This window comes from Octopus bimaculoides, chromosome 16 (genome assembly GCF_001194135.2).
Source record: "Octopus bimaculoides isolate UCB-OBI-ISO-001 chromosome 16, ASM119413v2, whole genome shotgun sequence".
NCBI classification, from domain to species: domain Eukaryota; kingdom Metazoa; phylum Mollusca; class Cephalopoda; order Octopoda; family Octopodidae; genus Octopus; species Octopus bimaculoides.
In genome coordinates, this window is record NC_068996.1 from 38,854,377 (window position 1) to 38,869,183 (window position 14,807).

The window sequence follows — 14,807 nt, forward strand, 5'->3', positions numbered from 1 at the left end:
ATGTCTGCACACACAAACACACACACACATTCACGCACAAAACATAGAAATACATGTAAATCATGCCAACTTACACCAATAATAACAAAACAAATTGCAATTTGAATGGAAAGAAGCTAATAAACTAGTTATCTTGATATATACTCAGCTGTTACATATCTTTTATGATTCTTTATTAGAAAAAATAAAAAACAAAAGGAAAAGAAAAGTTCTTGTAAAGTTAATATTGGATCCAGTTGATAATGAATTTAATATAAGTCAACTTCCTTCACATCACCATAATATTTGGAATAAATCTGATTAGAGAGCAAATTCTAAATATTACTTTCACACAAAAATCTTTGTTAACATGTCAAACTGGTGACTCCTCCCATCACACTTGTGTCTAACCAATCCCAGACTCTGCACTAATCTGTACAAAGACCTTCCTTCTCAAAATGTTGTCCCTCTGGAATCCCTTCCCTGCTCTTGTCCTTATTGTTGCCTGCAGTTGTTGACTTGCAAAAGTTCAAAAGGAAAGTTCCTGGCATCAAGCTCGTTGGTCTTGAAGGGCTTGTATAGGGTATAGGCACTGTCCATTCCTCTGGAACCAGTAAGTCAAAAGAAAAAAAAAAAAAAAAGGAGAGTAGAAAATTAGCAAGATGTCTCACAGAGTGGGACTGAACCCAAAACCACATGGTTGCAAAGTGAGGTGGATAATCTTATTTTTTTATTTTACTTACCGGTTCCGGAGGAATGGGCAGAACCTGCATATGTGTGTGTGTGTGTAGTATATATATATATATATATATATATATACATATATATATATGTATATTATGTATAAATGTAAATACACATAAGCACACATCCACAGACACACACAGGGAAAGCCTCTGGCTCATCAAGAGTCACTGCTGAGATACTTAAAATCTCTGGTAGAGTGGGATATAACCTGGTCACCCATGTAGTTAATAAGTTTGTTCACGGGGGAGTCATACCAAATGGCTGCTGTAGTAGCATTACAGTCAGCTGCTAAAAAGGCAAAGGCGATGCCTTAGACAGAAATAATTACAGAAGCAGCAAATTGCTAGACCAGGTGATGAAAGTTGCAGAAAGGGTTATAGCTCAATTAACTAGGGAGAAAGTTAGCGTAGATGAGATGCAGTTTGGATTTCTGCCAAGGAGAAACACAACCAATGCTATCTTCCTGGTTAGGCAACTGCAGGAGAAATACTTGGCCAAGATGAAACCCCTGTTTCTGACTTTTGCTGATATGCAGAAAGCCTTTGACAGGATCCCCCAATCTCTTACCTGGTGTGCAATGTGGAAGCCAGAGACAGATGAGTGGTTAGTGAGAGCTGAGCAATCCATGTGCAGGGAAGCCATTAGTAAGGTGAGAGTCGCCAATGAGTATAGCAAGGAGTTTAATGTACAAGTAGGAGTCCACCAGGGGTTGGTTCTTAGCCCCCTCTTATTTATCATGGTCTTCCAGTCTATAACTGCAGAATTGAAGACTGGCTGCCCCTGAGAGCTCCTCTATGCTGATAACCTTGTTCTTATTGCTGAATCACTAACAGAACTAGAGAAAAACTTCAGGTATGGAAGCAAGGTCTGGAATTAAAGGGACTTAGAGTTAATTTAGCAAAGACCAAAGTATTGATAAGTAGGAAAACAGACAAACTGCAGGTGCCTTCAGGGAGAAGACTCTGCTCAGTATGTAGAAAAGATGTCAGAGAAACTCCATAAAGTGTACACAATGCAATCTATGGACACATAAGAGGTGATGTGGTATCACTGGATGACTAATGGAGAAAGCAGTCTTTACATGTGGTAGATGTGCAGGTACATTAAACACCAGGAATGTACAAAAAAATAGACTCCCTTGTATGCCAAGGGTAGTAGACAGTTTCCATTACTTAGGTGACCAAGTTAGTAGTGGGGGTGGGTGATTGTTCTGAAAGGATAGCTGCTAGAATAAAGATAGGCGGAACAAAGTTCAGAGAGCTACTACCTCTATTAGTAATGAAGGGCTTCTTCCTCAGAGTGAAAGGCAGATTGTACGATGCCTATGTACATGTCAGAGAGACATGGGCTGTGACTACTGAAGATGTGTGAAGACATGAAAGAAATGAAGCCAGTATGCTTTGCTGGATGGGTAATGTCAGTGTGCATATATGACAGAGTGTAAGTGATTATGGGAGAAAAACTGGGTATATGTAGCATCAGATGTAGTGTGCAAAAGAGAAGACTGAGCTGGTAAGGCCATGTAATGTGTTTGAATGAGGACAGTTGCATCAAAAGGTTGCCAATCTCTAATTATAGAGGGAACATGTGGAAGGAGTAGACCCAGGAAGACGGGGGATGATGTGGTGAGACAGAATCTTCAGATACTAGGAGTCACAGAGGGGATGACAGAGGACTGAGGCTCCTGGCAATTTGCTGTGCTTGAAAAGACATGTCAAGCTAAGTAAAAGTGTGGTTGTCCACTGCAACCCTCTCTAACTGACCATCCCTAACTTTGAAGGCTTGTAGGTGCTGGTGCTACAAAAAAAAAACACCTATACTAGTGCTGTGTAAAAGTACCCAGTACACTCTGTAGAGTGATTGGCATTAGGAAGGGCATCCAGCTAAAGAAACCATGCCAAAACAGACATGGAGCCCAAACAGCCCTTCAGCTGGTCAGCTTCTGTCAAACTGTCCAACTCATGCTAGCATGGAAAGCAGACATTGGTTAGTTGTTCCTAGGTCTGAAAAAAGTAGTGATATTAATGTCTTTGGTTAAGGCCAGTCAGAAAGTTAATATTGGTTTCATGTTTATTATTGGTGTTAGCAATATAGGTAACTCATCAGACTTGCTAGCTAAATGCTTGTAACCTCTTTACTAATGGAGGGAAGAATACAATCTCGGCCGGGAGTGTGTGTGTGTCTGTGTGTGTGTTACACGGCGGCCTAGGCGGACGAGAAAGAAGAAGCAGGCCGAGCGAGTCGTGGCGGCAGCAGCAGCAGCGAGAAGGAAGCGATTGGGAGCGAGCAAAGAGAATGCGGACGCCTCGGCGGCGGACTGCCGCCGCCGAACTGCCGGCGCGATGGAAAGGCCGACGTGTCGGCTGCGATACGAGCCACGCGGCTGGTACCGTACCCGTGACAGGGTCCGATTCGCGAGTTTGCGGGTCGGGCCCGGGGGAATAGTCACGCTCTAGGTGACCCTCATACCCCAAGGGGGTCCAGACTACTATGTAGGGTAGTCGTCGATCGGACGGTCGTTCCCTATGACTCGCACCCCGAACCGCAGCCGATTGGAAGGCAGACGGTTGTGAAAGAAACCCTGAAATGAAATTCTCGAACATGAAAACCCCTGCTAGATGAGATGGAGTTATCTCTCTTAGATTGGTTTTTGTTGTGTCTAAAAAAATGGGTCAGTTTATGTACAAAATCTATTCACTTATCACAAAAGGGGAATTTCATATCTCCAACATGAATTTTCTCTCATGAGAGCACTGGCTAAACATCTCATATTTGGAATTTAAGAAGCCCACACAGGTCCAACAAACTTTTTAGGATCCTTGTCCTCTTGGCCAAGCAAAGTTTGCATCATCTGCTCCTCTTGAAGTTGGTCCAGGCTGTTCCAGGGGCCTCCATTTAATCTTGTATAATGTCTCCTCTTATTTTAAATGCCATGTGTAGTTAATTAAAGATGTATAGTTGCACCTCTCTGAGATCTAAAAAGATGACCTGTGGTTATTTAGTCAAAACTTGAAGGGGTCGTCCATTGCTCCAATATATTTTTGTGTATGTGTCCTTACATTGCCAGTGTTGTTGTTGTTGTTGCTGCTGCTATTACTGGCAGACACCACCTTTACCATGTAGCCCATGGTCTTAGAGTTCCATCGACTGTCCACTGGGCATTCACTGTTAACCTCACATGAACATCCTGTGTTTGTACAGGGCTCAGGAGAATTAAATAAAAAATTTTTTCACAACCATTGCTGACCAACGTTTGATGTGTCACCTATGTTCCTAAGAGAAATAACAGAGAAGAAAGCAATGGTAACTTTCTGACAGGCCATAACCAATGACTACTTTAAATATATATATCTCGGAGTGGTTGGCGTTAGGAAGGGCATCCAGCTATAGAAACTCTGTCAAATCAGATTGGAGCCTGGTGTAGCCACCTGGTTCATCAGTCCTCAGTCAAATCGTCCAACCCATGCTAGCATGGAAAGCGGACGTTAAACAAGGATGATGATGATGATGATATGTGCTTAAGTTCCTGTTGAAGAACTGGGAAGTTTCTCCTCTATCTGATTAACTGTACCATTAACTCTAATTCAGTATTTTTTCAGTCTTATAACTTACAGGCTAAGGGAGGTAACTCTTTTCACCTCTTGCTTCTTTCTGATTACTTTTTCATTTTCTGGGTTTTTAACCTTCCACTTTTTTTATATACTTCCTTCTCACCTTTTCTGATTTCTTCTCTCAATCAATTTTTGGTTCATTATGCCATGTGGGCTGTGTTGATGATTGTTCGAAGATGTCAGATGTGTTATAGAATATTATTTAGCATGCTCTCAACACATGAAACTAGTAGTAGCACATAAAAACATGTATTGTGTCTATCAAACAATATTTATCTGTCCTCAGATGGAGTACTTTTTTTGTTGATCTACCATCAAAGAACAGTACATTACATATAAATGAAGCTATATCCTTTAATTTGCTGCTTTTCTTTACATGAACTGAGAAGATACATTTCAGAACTGTTATTTTAACAAAGTTATATCTAATTATCACCTGAAGAAACACATCTGCACTGATGGATGCTCTTAAACCAATTGTTGGGTATTCCACCCATAAGGGATCGATGCTGGATGGGTTGAAACAATTGTAGGGATTAATAAAAATTCTTGTATCTATCGTTTTCCATCTTCCGTCTCTCTCATTAACTAAATATATACATTTTATATTCACTACAAATTGCTCGAAGCTAACTCTCTTCCTGCACCTTGATCCTGATCTTACATCTATATATATATATACCTTGTGTCCGCGGTATGTGTAATGACTTTCGAGCGAGATCGTTGCCAGTGCTCCTGGACTGGCTGTTGTGCGGGTGGCACATAAAATACACCATTTTGAGCGTGGCTGTTGCCAGTACTGCCTGACTGGCCTTCGTGCCGGTGACATGTAAAAGCACCCACTACACTGTCTGAGTGGTTGGCGTTAGGAAGGGTATCCAGCTGTAGAAACTCTGCTAAATCAGATTGGAGCCTGGTGTAGCCATCTGGTTTCACCAGTCCTCAGTCAAATCGTCCAACCCATGCTAGCATGGAAAGTGGACGTTAAATGACGATAATGATGATGATGATGCTGTAAGAAACTATTCTACTTTCTATGTTCTATGTTATATATTTTGATAATTACTGATATTTTTATATATGTAAAGCATAATATGTTATACATGTATTTATATTTTTATAATTGTTTTTTTAAAAAGTAAATAAATAGACATAATATAATGTCTAAAAGTTGATGAATACCACCTCTTGATCCCCTCCATTTTCATATTGCTATATATTTATGTATAATGTGCAGAAAACAACCTTTGCCACACTCCAGGGAGAAAAACTAGAAGTAGTTGATAGCTTCCGTTATCTAGGTGACCATGTTAGTAGCCGAGGAGGGTGCACTGAAAGTGTAGCTGCTAGAATAATAATAGCTTGGGCAAAGTTCAGAGACCTCTTACCTCTCCTGGTGACAAAGGGCCTCTCGCTCAGAGTAAAAGGCAGACTGTATGACGCATGTGTACGAACAGCCATGCTACATGGCAGTGAAACATGGGCTGTAATTGTTGAGGACATGCGTTGTTATGTCCCGTTGTTATGTCATGTTATTTGTATTTGTGTAACATTCTCCTTTTTTTTCCATCCTTGTTTTCATATACATTCGCTGCTTTCTTCCAAGGAATCTAATGCTCTTAGCTTAGTTTTTCCTTGGGGTTGACCAGATAGGAGCAATCTTGAGTATAACCAGCCGAAATTGCAAAGATAATCTGGAACTCAACTGAGGAAAGAAAACTCCGAATGATCCGTCCTTCTTTTCTTTGTATCGTCTATCTGGATGTTTTGTTGTCCCTTTTTTGTATCACCTAATTGTCTGGATGTTTTGCATTCTTGCCCCATTTTGTATTTTTTATATATAATATATACATACATACATACACACACATATATATATATATATATATATATATATATATAAGAGTTAATTAAATGATATATTATTAACCTCTTAAAGAGATGATTACATCTACAAAAACACTGGTTCTATACCTAATATTTTGGGGAAATAAAATTTCCATAAATCAATAGGACAACTGGCACCCATGCCAACCTCTCCTTCATTGGACACTAAACTCTGCATGTGAAGACCTGTTGGGGCAAGTGAAATCGAAATCGTGATTGAACCAAATTCGATGACTGACACTCGTGCCAGTGGAGCATTAACAGCACCATCCGAGCATGATCATTGCCAGAGCAGCTGCCTGGCTTCCGTGCTAATGGCCCATAAATAGCACCATTTGAGTGTGATCATTACCAACGTCACCTTAGTGGCACTTGTGCCAGTGGTACGTTAGAAAATCATTTGAGCGAGGTCGTTGCCAGTGACGCTGGACTGGCTCCTGTGCAGGTGGCACGTAAAAGACACCATTTCGAGCGTGGCCGTTTTCGTGCAGGTGACACGTAAAAGCACCCACTACACTCTCTGAGTGGTTGGCGTTAGGAAGGGCATCCAGCTGTAGAAACTCTGCCAAATCAGATTGGAGCCTGGTGTAGCCATCAGGTTTCACCAGTCCTCAGTCAAATCGTCCAACCCATGCTAGAATGGAAAGCGGACGTTAAACGATGATGATGATGATGACGATGATGATATATATGCATGTGATTATTACCATGAACCTTTTATTACCATATAATTCCACACACATATATTGAGAAACTGTTATGATTAGATATTTTCTGAAATGCTTAACCGATTGTAAACTAATTAAAATTTCTCCAACCAACGGGCACTGATCAATACATTGAGTTTATACCTTTCTATCTTATTTTATTTTTGTTCTACTTTTATTTATTTGTTTTTTTTTGTATTTTTGTCTTATTTATTTTACATTTCGTACCTTTTATTTTTATTTTCATTGTATTTACTTTTTATATTATCTTATTTTATTCTATCTTATTATTCATTGTACTTTATTTCTTATTATATTCAAATTAATCCGTTAACCCTCACAGACACGCACAAAAACATAAAATAAAATAACTCCATATATTTAGTCTGCCAGTATGAACTAAGAGGTCAACATGTAATCTTTTATTGTATATCTTTTTCCCTGATGATATTGTGTTCATATCTTATAAATGAAAATTTAAAGCATAAATTTGTAATTTATCTAATAAGCATAATTGAAACAGCTGTAGGAAGTATGAAGTATCACTTTATTAATAAATAATTATTAACTTTCAACTGTCCATTTTCTTGCACCTCCTCTTACATATATATATATATATATATATGTGTGTGTGTGTTTGGGTATGATCACTAGTGATGGTGACGTTATGCCTCCATTTATCTTCCTGCATGGCCTCAGACTCAATACAGAGGCCTACATCAAGTGCCTGAAGGAGGTAATGCTGCCCTGAGTCAAAAGGGTGGCTGCTGGAAGACCCTATGTCTGGCAACACGACTCTGCCCTAGGCCACACAAGCAGGAGAACCCAGTCATGGCTGTCATACAATTTCTGCAGCTACATCACCCCAAACATCAGGCCACCTAACTCCCCAGACTGCACCCCCCCACTTGATTATTACATGTGGGGCACAGGTGAGCGAGAGACCAACAAAACTCCTTGTAACACCAAAAATGAACTGAAGGCAAGGATTATGATAGCATTCACCATCTTAAACAAGGAGGCTGTCCAGAAGAGCTGCAGGAGACTCTGAAGTCATCTGGAGGCTGTGGTTGAAGCTGATGGCGATTTTATTGAATTAATTTACTCTTTGGTATTTCAAGATATTTTTATGTAAATTTGGTAAATATATCTATTAAAATGAGATGTTAATATTATTTTCATTTTTGCATAATTTAGACGACAATTTATTCACTGCACCCTGTATCTATGTTCATGTTACCAGTAGCACTTGAGAGCAACCTGACAATCTGTTGATGGTCAGGTTGGCAGTGACTAAACTGGCAACCCCACTGAGCTTGCTTGATGGGGAGAATGATTGTTGGACATCCTGCAGGACAAAAATCAAAACCTGTCAAAGGGCAGGTGAACTCATGAGGGGTCAATGGTCATCCAACAAATGTATATATTGTTTTCATATATCTTATTGATATTGTTAAATCTCATATATTTTTACTTTCTTATGTATTTATATATATGTACGGGGCAGATGGGGCTCCTTAGCCATGGTGAAGGCAACCCATTTAGGAAAAGGAAAACTCTGATATAAAACCAGGTTTGTGGTTGCTGACGGTACTCTTAGCTGGTGTACTTTATCAGCATTTACTTACTCTGGGCTTTGTAGCTTTTGAACAACTAGACTAAGAGAAGGCCACTCTGATCTGAAATCTACGATCAATTTCGCATCTGACACGTGGCACATTGTGCACCAGTATAGGTAAATGCTTTTTCGATGGAGAGAATATGCATTGTGCTGCACAAGTAATGACCACTATAAACAAAATTATGTACAGGTAAAGTAGTTGTATGCTGTCAACTTAATGTGACAGTCCCCTGAAGGGAATAATGCTACTGTTGGTTAGACTTAGGAAGCTGCACCACTTCTTGTCGGCCTCGACACATTTACTGTGTCAAGGCTGACAAGAAGCAGTGCAGCTTCCTAGGTCTAACCAACAGTAGTATTATTCCCTTCAGGGGATTGTCACATTAAGTTGTCAGCATACGACTACTTCTTCGTATTACTACTGCATAAATCTCTCTGGGAGATTTAGAAATGTATTATTTCTAAATATGTACAGGTAGTTCTGTGAAATACCATCAGAAAATACCCCCAACATGTTTTGTGCCCCCATCACAAAAAATCATATGAAGATGAAGAGATAGCAATGACAATAGGTGAAGGATGCCACTGGAATTTTTTAGCTTGAACTTCCTACATAGGTAATGAAAGATGGATGGCTGCTTCACACAACACTTGCAATTAATTCATGTCCTCCTTTCACAACAGAGCAGCCTTGTTTAGGATGGCACTGCTTTCCTCCAATGGAAGAAGGCTCAAGAAAATGCAACCTAAAAATTGCTTACTTGCATTGCTCCTTGTCATGAGGTGCAAGTGACCGGGCATCCACACCGGCTCCAGAAAATTAAGCATATCGAAAACAAAAACCTTTCCATTGCATCTTGGAATGTGTGAACTCTTCAGGACAGCAAGAAAAACATAGAATGTAGGACCACTTGGTTACCAGTGCCTTGAAGGAGAAAAACATTGGAATAGCAGCTTTTTCAGAAACCAGACTATCAAAGTGTGGTCAGTTACAAGAAATTGATGGATACACTTTTTTCTGGATGGGTAAGCCTCAGGAAGTAAAGAAAGAGGTAGGTGTTGGGTTTGTTATTCAGAATGACTTTGTGAAATGTCTTGAATCTTAGCCAGTTGATATTAATGAAAGACTAATGTCATTTTGTATCTGCATTGGTAAAAATAAATATGCAACTATTTTCAGCTGCTATGCCCCAACCATGAACTCAAATGAAGTAATCAAAGAGCAGTTCTACTCTGAGCTATGTAGCCATTTGAGAGGAGTTTCCATCCATGATAAACTTCTTGGTGATTTCAATGCACACATAGGTTGTGATACATCCATATTTGTTGATATAATAGGGAAGCATAGAGGTGGCAAGGCAAACTCAAATGGCCATCTGCTGCTATTGCTTTGCAGTGAATATAGACTTTAGATTATCAATACTATTTTCCAACTCCCCAGCCAGCACAAAACTACCTGGAAGCATCTCTGATCCAACCATTATCACCTCATTGATTACATAATTGTGAGGTCTTCCATGAGGCAAGATGTCCAAGTAACACACTTTTTTCTCCATTGGTGAGTGTGTCTAAGCATACAGTGAAAGGGGAATTTTACTATCTGCAGTCCTATTTGTAACAATTAATCTCTCTAAATTTGTCGCAGATTGGCTGACCGAAAATTCTACGATTTGTCAATTCTATTTCACTATTATTGGCATTTGCTGTTTCATTAAATTGTTACCCAAAATCCCAAAGAATATTTTTCTCCTTCATGTTCTATGCCTGACCACCCTAATTCTGGCCCCCTTCTCTCTCTCTTTGCCTCATTGTCTCTCTCTCTGCCTCACTGTCTCTCTCTCTCTCTTTCTGCCTCACTGTCTGTCTGTCTGTCTGTCTGTCTGTCTGTCTGTCTGTCTGTCTGTCTGTCTGTCTGTCTGTCTGTCTGTCTATCTGCCTGTCTCTCTCTCTCTTTCAATTTACCGCTTGATTCACCAACACTTCTCCCCCTCTTCCACCATCCCCATCCTATATAAACTAGCACATGCACTCGGATTCCCCTACTCGATTTTCAATACCTCTGCCAAAAGAATATGAATCTCAGAAGATGCTCAGTGGTTGGCATTAGGAAGGGCATCCAGCTGTAGGAACTCTGCCAGATCAGATTGGAGCCTGGTGCAGCCATCTGGCTCATGAGTCCTCAGTCAAACCGTCCAACCCATGCCAGCATGGAAAGTGGACGTTAAATGATGATGATGATGATGATGATGATGATGATGATGATGATGATGATGATGCACTTGACCAATTTGAAAAGTGGATGTGATAAAGCTGATGAACAGTGACAGTTTAACTTCATTTCAAACAACCTGTGACAACAAACTTGCTGGCATCTCAGACAACACAGATATGGAATCAGTGTGGTCTGTTTTTAAAAATGCTTCATTTGAGTCATCTTGTGAAACACTCAGGTATGTTAAGAGGAAGCACCAAGACTGGTTTGACTCAAATGATCCAAACATCTCTCCTCTTTTGAACAATAAGCACAAGTACCACTGTCTATGGATGTCAAGCAAAAAGAATTCCACAAAACGTGAGTTTAAAAAGGTCAGAAATACATACCAATACAAACTGAGGCAAATGAAACAGACATGGTGGTAAAAAAAAAGACACAAGAGTTGCAGGATGCTGCAGTCAGATGTGACTTCAAGTCATTCTATCAGAATTTAAAGAGTGTTTTTGAACCTGTGTCTGGTGGTGCAATTCCCATACTTTCAATTTAAGGTAATCTTTTGACAGACGAGTAGGAAATCACGAAGTGCTGAAAAGAGCATTTTTCAAATGTTCTGAAAATGGACTCAATTGCTGATGAGGAACTGATCAACAACCTACCACAGAGACATGCCTTTGAAAATATACCAGTTGCTCCATTAAATACTGAGATAAAAAAAAAAGGTGGGGGGGGGGGGTATAAAACAGCTCACAAATTGAAAATTGTCCGGGAATGAGGGCATATCAGCTGAGATATATAAATGTGATAGCAATCTTCTGTTGAACATTATGAGATAAAAAAAAATATAGCATTAGTCAAGCGGTTAAACTGAAATATTTGACTATAACCTTTCCCCAAATATTTGTGGGTGTGTACTGTGTTAGAAATTCTTACTATCATTAAGGGCTACAGTTTCAAAACAGTAGACTAGTAGAAGAAATGCTTAGCTTTATTTGATTATTTCCCTTTATATTGTCAGTTCAAATCCCACCAATGTCCTTCCCTATCTGTTGTCAATTACATAAGTAACAATAGATCACTAGGAATCAATTCAATAATCTTGTATTATAAAAAAAAAAGCTGATCTCCATCTGTTTGTCCACAACAACATCTTTCTAGAGGAAAGGAAGAAGAGGAAGAATCAAGAGGAGAAATAACCCCTGTCACAACGGAAAATTAGAAACATTTTGCCTGGCATGTTAATAATTGTGCTAGCTCGCTGCCTTCTGGGCAATGAATATTGATCTCTAATCACACTGATGGCAGGTTCATGTCTGAAGATGGTAAGGAAAAATGGCGTGCTCTCAAGCAGCAATGTAAACTGATCCTTATTGCTGCAAGACTTTTCTTCCTGCTTGCACTCCATAGTTTTAAAGTGAGAGTCAGTCAGCATAACCCAATCCTACTCTTTAGACTTGGAGGTCAATGGGCTGAGATGGCTGTGGTGACCAGAAAACTGTAGGTTTTACCCTGGAGTGGCCTTCTCCTAGATCAATTGCCTTATGAGGATGGAGAGCTCCATCTTTCTTGGAGTTGCCAGAAAGATATCAAAATGGGGACTAGACTGCTTGAGGGGCTCCATTCTTTGATTTGCTGTTGATGCTGACTTCCCTGGTCTCTATCCTTTCCTAAGACACTCAAAAAGCAATGAGGGTTTGTACTTGGCATTTCTTCCCTGGGTAAAAGGTAAAGACCCCCTTCAGTCATGAATGACCATGGAATTACACATGGAAAGTCTGGGCAAGGTTGTTTATGGAAGCCCTCTCCAGCCTCCCCTCTCCAAGCCATCGATGTTATCCAGGGAAGGGCAAAGGTCGATACAGTTTGGCACCAATAATGTTGAAATTCATTTCTACAGCTTAGTGAACTGGAATAACGTGAAATAAAGTATCTTGCTCAAGAACACAACGCAGAGCCTGATCCGGGAATCAAGCTCACTACCTCATGATTGTGAGCCCAACACTCTAATCAGTGAGTTATGTGATTCCACCATATTAATTAACTCATAACTTGGACTCTGACAGGTGTTACTACCCTGGGGCAGAGTAGACCTGAAAACAATAATGGCTGAGAGGTGGTTCCACTCTCCTCAAAATCCTGGAATTCTTGAAACAGGCCCCCCACTACCAGTTTAAAGTCATACCCAGGACTGTAATCATACTAACTCACAACTAATCCACTTTAATAAATGAGAATAGATATTTCACTCATTGTGTCCCCCACTGGTTACAAACAACAGGTACTAGTCTTCCACTTACATTTCATACAAGTTTGTGAAGGCACGTGGCTTAGTGGTTAAGGCATTTGGCTCACAATCGTATGGTCGTGAGTTCGATTCCTGGTGATGCGTTGTGTCCTTGAGCAAGACACTTTATTTCACGTTGCTCCAGTCCATTCAGCTGGCAAAAATGAGTAGTACCTGTTTTTCAAAGGGCTGGCCTTGTCACACATTATGTCATGCTGAATCTCCCTGAAAACTACGTTAGGGGTACACGTGTCTATGGATTGCTCAGTCACTTGTACGTTAATTTCATGAGCAGGCTGTTGTGTTGATCGTATCAGCTGGGACCCTCGTTGTCGTAACCGACGGAGTGCTCCATACAAGTTTACAACTCAAAAACAGTGAGCCATGCAGAAGGATCTACTGCTAAACCTGCCCTCTAAAACAACCTACTTTAAAGTTTGAACTTCAAATTGATCAAAGCACCATAATTTAACTCTGGCTATAGTACTTTCTTGCACTTGGAAATATATAAATTTCTGATATAAATATGAAGTGGGAAGCTTCATTACATACTTTCTGACATAAGGTTAATAGATGCAACAGGTGGAAATTGAAACTGTTTGGTAAACAGTGTACATGTAGTTTATCTTCACTCTTTGGACGCATACAAATATACTGAGTATTTTAGTTTTCAAAAGCTTAACTGAGAAACATATATCTTTTCCAAAATATTGTCATGTCTCTATCGTTACAACAGAATACATAAACTATAAAAAGTATTGATCTTTATTTTAACTGCTCTGCTACTTTAAGGGAATGAAGTTAAAAATAGCTATAAAACAAGATTATTTGGTGTAACTATTGTTCCTAGGGAATAAAAAAAAAATTAAGAACATTAACGGAGTAGAAATTGGAAATCAGATAAGCATGTTAGCAATCAAAAGGAAAATATTAAAGAAAGTAAAAAGTCTCTTTGGCAACAGGTGGGATCAATGCAGATCTTTTAGTCTAAAAATTATTCTCCCATTTCACTGGTAATGGAGTTTTTGCAAATAAGAAGGCCTTTCATATGTAAAATAGATTGATGTAAATTTGTATTTAAAATGTTTTGACATTCAGATAACACTTATTCTATGAACGCTTATTTGCAAATAATTTTTTTATTATTTTATTTTATTTTATTCATGAAGTAATTTTAGATGATACTGACAAAGTAAATTATGAAAGCCATTATGTATAGCAAAAAGTTTAAAAAAAAAAAAAGAAACAAAATGTAGAATCTAAGAAGGTTTGTCTGAGCAAAAACCAAGTTATTAAATTTTGAACAAATTTAACAAATTTGTGTATCACAACGAAGACAGCAACCTAATGTTCTGAGTAAAGAAAATTTCATCACAAATGAAATGGGAAGTGTGTTGGAGATCACAGAAAGTAGGGAGGGAAAAGAGAAGTATTGAGTTAAGAGAATTAAAAAGAATGTAAGATGCAAAATTATTCATATGTGATTGTGTCTATTTATGTGCACCAGGCATGGTGTGTGGTAAGAAGCTTGCTTCCCAACCACATGGTTCTGGGTTCAGTGCCTCTGTGTGCACCCTGACCAAGTGTCTTCTACTATTGCCTCAGACTGACCAAAGCCTTGTGAGTGGATTTAGTAGATGGAAACTGAAAGAAGCCTGTCTTATGTATATATATATATATATATATATATATATATGTGCGTGTGTGTGTGTGTGTGTGTGTGTGTGTGTGTGTGTGTGTGTGTGTGTGTGTGTGTGTG